Raw genomic sequence first — 6,608 nt, forward strand, 5'->3', positions numbered from 1 at the left:
AAGTTTTTACTGTCCCTTTTGATCAATGGAATGTGTTATTGCTGAATAGAAGTTTAGATTTCCAAATTCCTGAGCAGTAGCATACAAGAAGAAATCTGTTTACGTGAAGAGTGAAACCAATAGGCTTTTGTTTAACAGGTTTATGACTTGGGAAAAAAGTTAAATATGTTTAATCCTAACCTAACCTTAAACAAGTTTGAAATCTGGTTCCATTGACTAGTCGCGGTGTCTCACATACACTACAACGTGGGACTTTTTGTTGCTGAAAACTCAAACTCCGATTTAAAACATCAAAAGGCGATAAGCTTGAGAGTTGTAGTGTGCATTGAAGCTAGAATATGTAATGAAGATAGATCAATTCACATCATGTCTGTATGACGACTATAAATCAGGGAGAGCAAGAGAGGGAGAAAGGAGTAAACAAGAGAGACAAATGATGCAGCTTGACTGATTTAGTAGAGAAAAAGAGGTCAGTTCAGAGAAAGTCTTCATGACCATTTTCCTCACCCTCTGGGTGTAATATTACCCCATCCCCCCATACTTTATAACGTTATACTTAATATATGCAGGATTCATGAATTACCCCGTTTAATACTATAATTACTGTCAGTATGAGCTATTAACTTCAAGTTAGCACGACCCTCAAAGTGCAGAACACAAACTGCCAATGACAAAGATGTTACTTGATTTTAATGCATTTTCTTGCCTCTGCAAACATGAAGGCAAATTGGTTGCATTATTTTCCCATTACATCTCCAATGGTTTTGTTATGAGGACAATGAATAATTAAAGCTTACGCGACTATTCCAAGACTTTGCAAGCTTGTGTAAGAGAAATAACTTGTGTTAGACACACATGGCAGGGTTTAACAGTAGTCTCATATGACCGCAGTGGGATTGTGGGAGTGCTGCGTGTGGCAGCTCCTGACAGATGAAGGTTAGAGGCATTATGTAAAGAAGGGCAGCTCATTTCTGGGGACTATGTGAGGAAAATGGTGGCATTTGTCTCAATGAGGCATTTATAAGTGCACGTCCTCCCGCGTGTAATGGCGGCCCTGAGCACTACCCTGCATGCTAAGTGTGATCTTTAAACACAAAGGTGTCTCGCAGGGATCGAATGTCAGCGAGAGTAAGAGAGAGAGATGACGAAGTGCGTGCGGCGTAAAGGTCACATTTAGAGAAGCAAGAGATGATTGTGGGAATGATAGACCGCTGGGCACGCCAAATGATCAGAACGATAACAATTCCTCGCTTTCCTCTGGTCCTTTCATTCTTTATTCCGTCTACTCTGGACGTACAGGTGATCAGTCATGTGCTTATTGTCACAGATGGAAATATTTATTCTGTCTCTTCTCTCTCCAACTTTTCTTTCTCCACAGATCAGATCGCACTATTGGTAGAAAAGACCCAAGTTTCCAATGTAGAGGTCAAGCTAGATTTAAAATATTGGAAAATAACACCTCTGATGTAAAACACATCTGAAATAAATGCACATATTTGTTTAAGTAATAAAATGGCAGGATGTTTAAATGCTACCATGTTGCTTCCTTATAGGGCCGGTTATTACAAAACACCAGAGACTCCAGCGATTTTTGGATCCTCCACATTACCCACGTGTTTCCCTTCACTGGCCACAGATGTTATCTCGGGCACAGGCGATTGATCTTCAGCGGGTAATTAGCATTTTAGGCAGAAAGGACAAGACGTGGGCTTGCTGCCAGACGCTTGACTCCAATTGAGAGAGAGAATTTGAAACTTTGCCATGACAGGCTTGGTGGTCCGGGCGAGTTTTACCCTGTGGGGTCAGAAAGGATCAACAAAACCTGCTCAACCCTGTTAAACCTCACCAAAGGCGAGGGGTAGGGGGCAATGGGGCACCATGGCAACCATGCTGCCAAAAACCAGTTGAGTCTTTGCGGTGCTGTTATCAGATCAAAACGGCTGTGTGGACGGATGAAGGAATCGTGCTCTGCTGTGAATGCTGGGAATCTGAGAAACGTGCATGTTACACCAGTGAACTCGACTGAGACTGCAAACACTCGCCACAACAAACGTGTAAACGTTTACAAATAGGCATACGCCACTCATGCGTACAGATGCAGGGAGATTAGACGCATGCGTTTGAGGAGTTTGATTTAACGCAGAGAAGCACATGAAAAGCATGAAGGACAAGGTCACCTAAAAAAAACCTACAAATATATGCAAAGATGCTTGGCAATAAACATCTATACTACACATAGTAATTGAATAATATACAATTTATAAAATGCCAAAAAAACATTGTATCCATACAATTAAATATATACTGTATATACACACCACCTTTAAAAAAAATAAGATTTGTTATATATATATTTTTTTTTGTGTGTTTTTTTTTTTTTTTTTTTTTTAAGTAGTATCTTATGCTCACCAAGACTGCATTTATTTGTTAAAAAATCCAGTAAATACAGTAATATTATGAAATATTATTACAATTTAAAATAACAGTTTTCTATTTGAATACGTTCTAAAATGTAATTTACTCCTGTGATGCAAAGCTGAATTTTCGGCATCATTACTCCAAGGCTTCAGTGTCTCATGATTCTTCAGAAGTACTTTTAATATAGTGATTTGCTGCTCAAACATTCCTGGCTTTACAGTTCCGTTAGGACAATTTAATGCATCCTTGCAGAATAAAATGCCATTTCCTTAAAATAAATCAGGAATGGTGGTGTATTATACGCATGTTGGTTGTGTATTAGACAAACGCACATTCCACTAACTTGACGGGAGCAAATTTAAAGTCCTCAGTAACTTTTGTTCTTTATCATTACTTTTTGGTAATGAGATTCCATTGATTTGGGCTCAGAGTCAAACTTTATTCCAGAGGGAAAAGACAGGATAGAAGTTTTGTGGTTGGACTCCAACAAGCTTATCACACTTCTCAACAAACACAAACTGTGCTCAGCATTTGCCACAAGAAACTCAAGCTGTGAGCAATGTCCCCAAACCTCTGCTGTGCTTCATCACTTCGGCTGAGTGTGTGTGTGTGTGTGTGTGTGTAGCAGACACTGCACCGGACACGCTTATTTTTATACACCACAGCTAGGAAAGCAAGTAAAACAGCCTGGCACTTCATTATAAAATAAGAGCACATTTTCCAAATGAAAAAAAAAAACAACAAAAAAAAACTACAGCTTCTTCTCCAGCTCGTTGAAGTTGAACTGCATTGTGGTTGTGAATAGGATGCAGAAATTGCAATTTGAAAATAAGGAAGTGGAATAAAGATTTGAAAATAAATAAAAAACAACTTGGAATAAGTGTATTTTAAACTATTATAAAAAGTCTATAAGTTTAAGATTCAGTTCATAAAAATAGACTGATCTGTTTAAAATGTTACCAAGATTATTATTTTTATTAAATATATTTATCAGTAAATTATACTGATAATTCCAATAAAAATTTCATGTGTTTAAAGAAATCCAGAAATTTATTTAACTGCTATCAAGCTATTTTTGTTTATTTATTAATTAAGTTTTAAAATTGTTGGAGTTGTATAGTCCTTATAGAGAGATAGACCTGTTTAAAATCTCACCAAGACACATTAACTTAAATGTATATATTTCTTTATATTTAGTAAATTAACTTTCAGTTTACATAAGATCACTTAATTTCCCAGAATTCCATTACCTACTGAATTTTTCCAAACTGTATTTTTTTTTTTTTTTAACCAAGTTATGAAACATACTGTGAAGCTGCTTGGAGGTTGCAGGTTTTTATGACTCCCGATTTAGTAAGTGTTTATTTAAACAAATCATCTACTGAACACAATATCTTGGTTTAGTTTGGTTTAGATGAGGCTCATTTAGTTGGCAAAGCTTTAGTTCAAGTCACTGTTTAAAGTCACTGCAAGGTAGACAGGTTACTTTTTTCAAAGTTTCCACCAAGTCGTCGCCATACTCCACTTCAGTGCTAAAACAAACAGGTCTTAAACAGACCGTGATTCTATCGCTGATGATTCTCTCCCTAGCGTCTCCATGGCCATGGTGTGTGTGGTATTCTGATCTTTGATGTAGTGCTGTCATGGCCCAATGCCCTCTAACGTGCCCTGAGAAACCATGGTCGTGCCGCCCAGACGGCCCAGGCTTGTTAGCAGCAGATGGTGGAACCATTTTGAGAGGGTAATTTAGACACAAGGTTGTAGGAGGCTGGTCATGACCTCTTCATGTATCGAGCTCAACTCAGTGCAAGAGAGCTGCTTTTGCCATCTAGCACTCAAGTGATGTGTGACCCACTGTTTGTATGACATTACACATGAAACTTGACTGGATATGACATGAATAGACTTGTCCTTTAATTAACATCAACTACATTTTCTTGATTGTAACACTGAACATTATACAGAACAACATTCCATGCAAACCACACAGAGTGGTTGCTTCTGAATCAATCCGTGTCGCAGAATGAACCGGTTGAGTGATTCAATAACTTGAAAACTTGAATAAATTTAAAAAATTAGCAACTATATATATTTATTAAGAAGCATAATAAGACAAATAAAACAGAGATACAAATTAAACTCATTTTTCAGATTACAGCAGGTTTACTTAACATGTATACATTTATTTAACATCTTTTGTTGGTTAACATTAATGACAGATAGGTATTTATTGGAATGCTGTTCTTCTTAAAATGGAAGCATACATGTTCACTTAATCCATAACCTACTGTATTTACTTGAGGTACTCTACACGATAAACATTTGGGACTGTTTGTGTATTTGAATGCTGAGAACTGATCGTGTGCTGTATATGAGAACTGAGGAAGTGGAGCATGCACGCGCGAGAGAGAACATTTTATGAGGCACGATTCCACCTATCCCGCCTGCACTAACTTTAATTTAATCGAAAAATTGTGACTCCCGAAAAAAACTGGACGTCTGGTTACCTATCCCTATCCCTTCGGGTGCTGAAGGCCATTGTTTCAGATCGCTAGTTTGCATTTTATTAGTTATCCATCCACTGCTGCTGCTATACTTACTAGATATGACAACGGCCCTTATCCGATCGCAACCCAGTGACAAACACAGGACAATAGCCTATAGGATGGATTTTGAATGTCCTCAAATAACATTATATTCCAGTCTCGTGTTATTATTTTTACCTCGTCAACGTCTCATCTTAGTCACGGGAAAAATGTTTGTTAACGAATATTTTTCATCGTCGTCTTGGTTAACAAAATTAACACTGCTGCTAAGGCATTCTCCATGAGTTCTTGGGTGTTGTAGATAGTTGCTAAGAAGTTCTGTGTGGTGGTTGGTGTGTTTTTCATGGGCATTACTAGGTGGTTGTTAATTGGTAGCTTCTAGAATGTTGATAAGGTGTTGAATACGGTTGCTAGTATGTTCTATGTGGTTGTTTGGATATTCTGAGGGATTGCTAGGGCATCATTGCTAGGTGGTTGAATGGTTGTTAATAGTTGATTTCTAGGGTGTTGCAGATGTTTGCTAAAATGTTATAAGTGATTTTAATACGTGTTTTTTAATAATTTGTTGCTAGTGTGTTTGTGGTGCTTGTTTCTGGATGATTCTAAGTTTTTGAGTAAATCTGTTAAGTGATTCAATTAAGTTCCGAAATGAATCCATATTTTAGAATGCAAAGTAATTCATCGAACCAGTTCTTGATTAAGTGCTTTTGAATGAATCGGGTGAGTGATTCAATGATTGCTTGCTTGCTTCATTTCTGAATGGCTCTGTGTTTGACACCTTTCGACTGTATAAAAGAAAAAAAGAAGAAAATGTTAGGGAAGTCAAAACTGTATTAAAAGCTTTTTATGAATCAAATTTTCTGCTTACTCCTAAACTGCCATAACCCTCCACCAAAGTGCAAAACATTTTTAAGTCCAAATAAAGAATCAGGGACACGGTTATTATTCTGTCCTTGCTCATTTCTCCCCTGAGGTCTCTTGATGGCTCCCTCCCACCGCTCTTTCCTTTTTGTTTTAGTGGCTTCATTCAGATTCCCGACCATGGTTTCCTGCTCTCAAACAAAGGCTACGGCTCTGTGATATGAGTTGGCCTTCCTGCAACACTCGTGTTCGACCTGCCGGTGAAGGTGTGACCTGCTTGCTAGAGCAAAAATGAGTCAAGGCCTGTTGTTCCCCGTCCATCCTTGCATTTCTTGCTTTCCTTCACTCTTAATCTATCTCCGTGAGCTCATGTTGATATGTTTTGACATGCCAAGCACCTGGTTTAAGGATTTGGGATTATTTGTGGGTTCTTTGGAGAGCCACCTAGTCGCTGTCACTCAATCTTTTACACTTGGCCGTCACGGCTGCCCGTCAAGCAGGCGCGTGCGTTTGGAGATGCAGATGCTGGCTTAATTAGACCTGACAGGGCCAGGATGCTCGTCTCAAGCTGTTCTGTTGCGAGGAAGAGAGGATAACAATCAGAATGACAACCGTCTTAATTTTCCATCTTCTCGCTCTCTCTCCTTCTGTCTCTTTTCTTTCGTTCTCTGCATCTGTCCTGTTTCCTCTCTGTCATTGCAAGCTGCTTTTCGCATTTCGCTCTGGATCTGCTGGTCTTGCTTCAGTTTAAAAGTATTAGCATGACTTGTAAAAAATAGAAAT

The sequence above is a fragment of the Carassius auratus genome, chromosome 26 (genome assembly GCF_003368295.1).
Source record: "Carassius auratus strain Wakin chromosome 26, ASM336829v1, whole genome shotgun sequence".
In the NCBI taxonomy this organism is placed as follows: domain Eukaryota; kingdom Metazoa; phylum Chordata; class Actinopteri; order Cypriniformes; family Cyprinidae; genus Carassius; species Carassius auratus.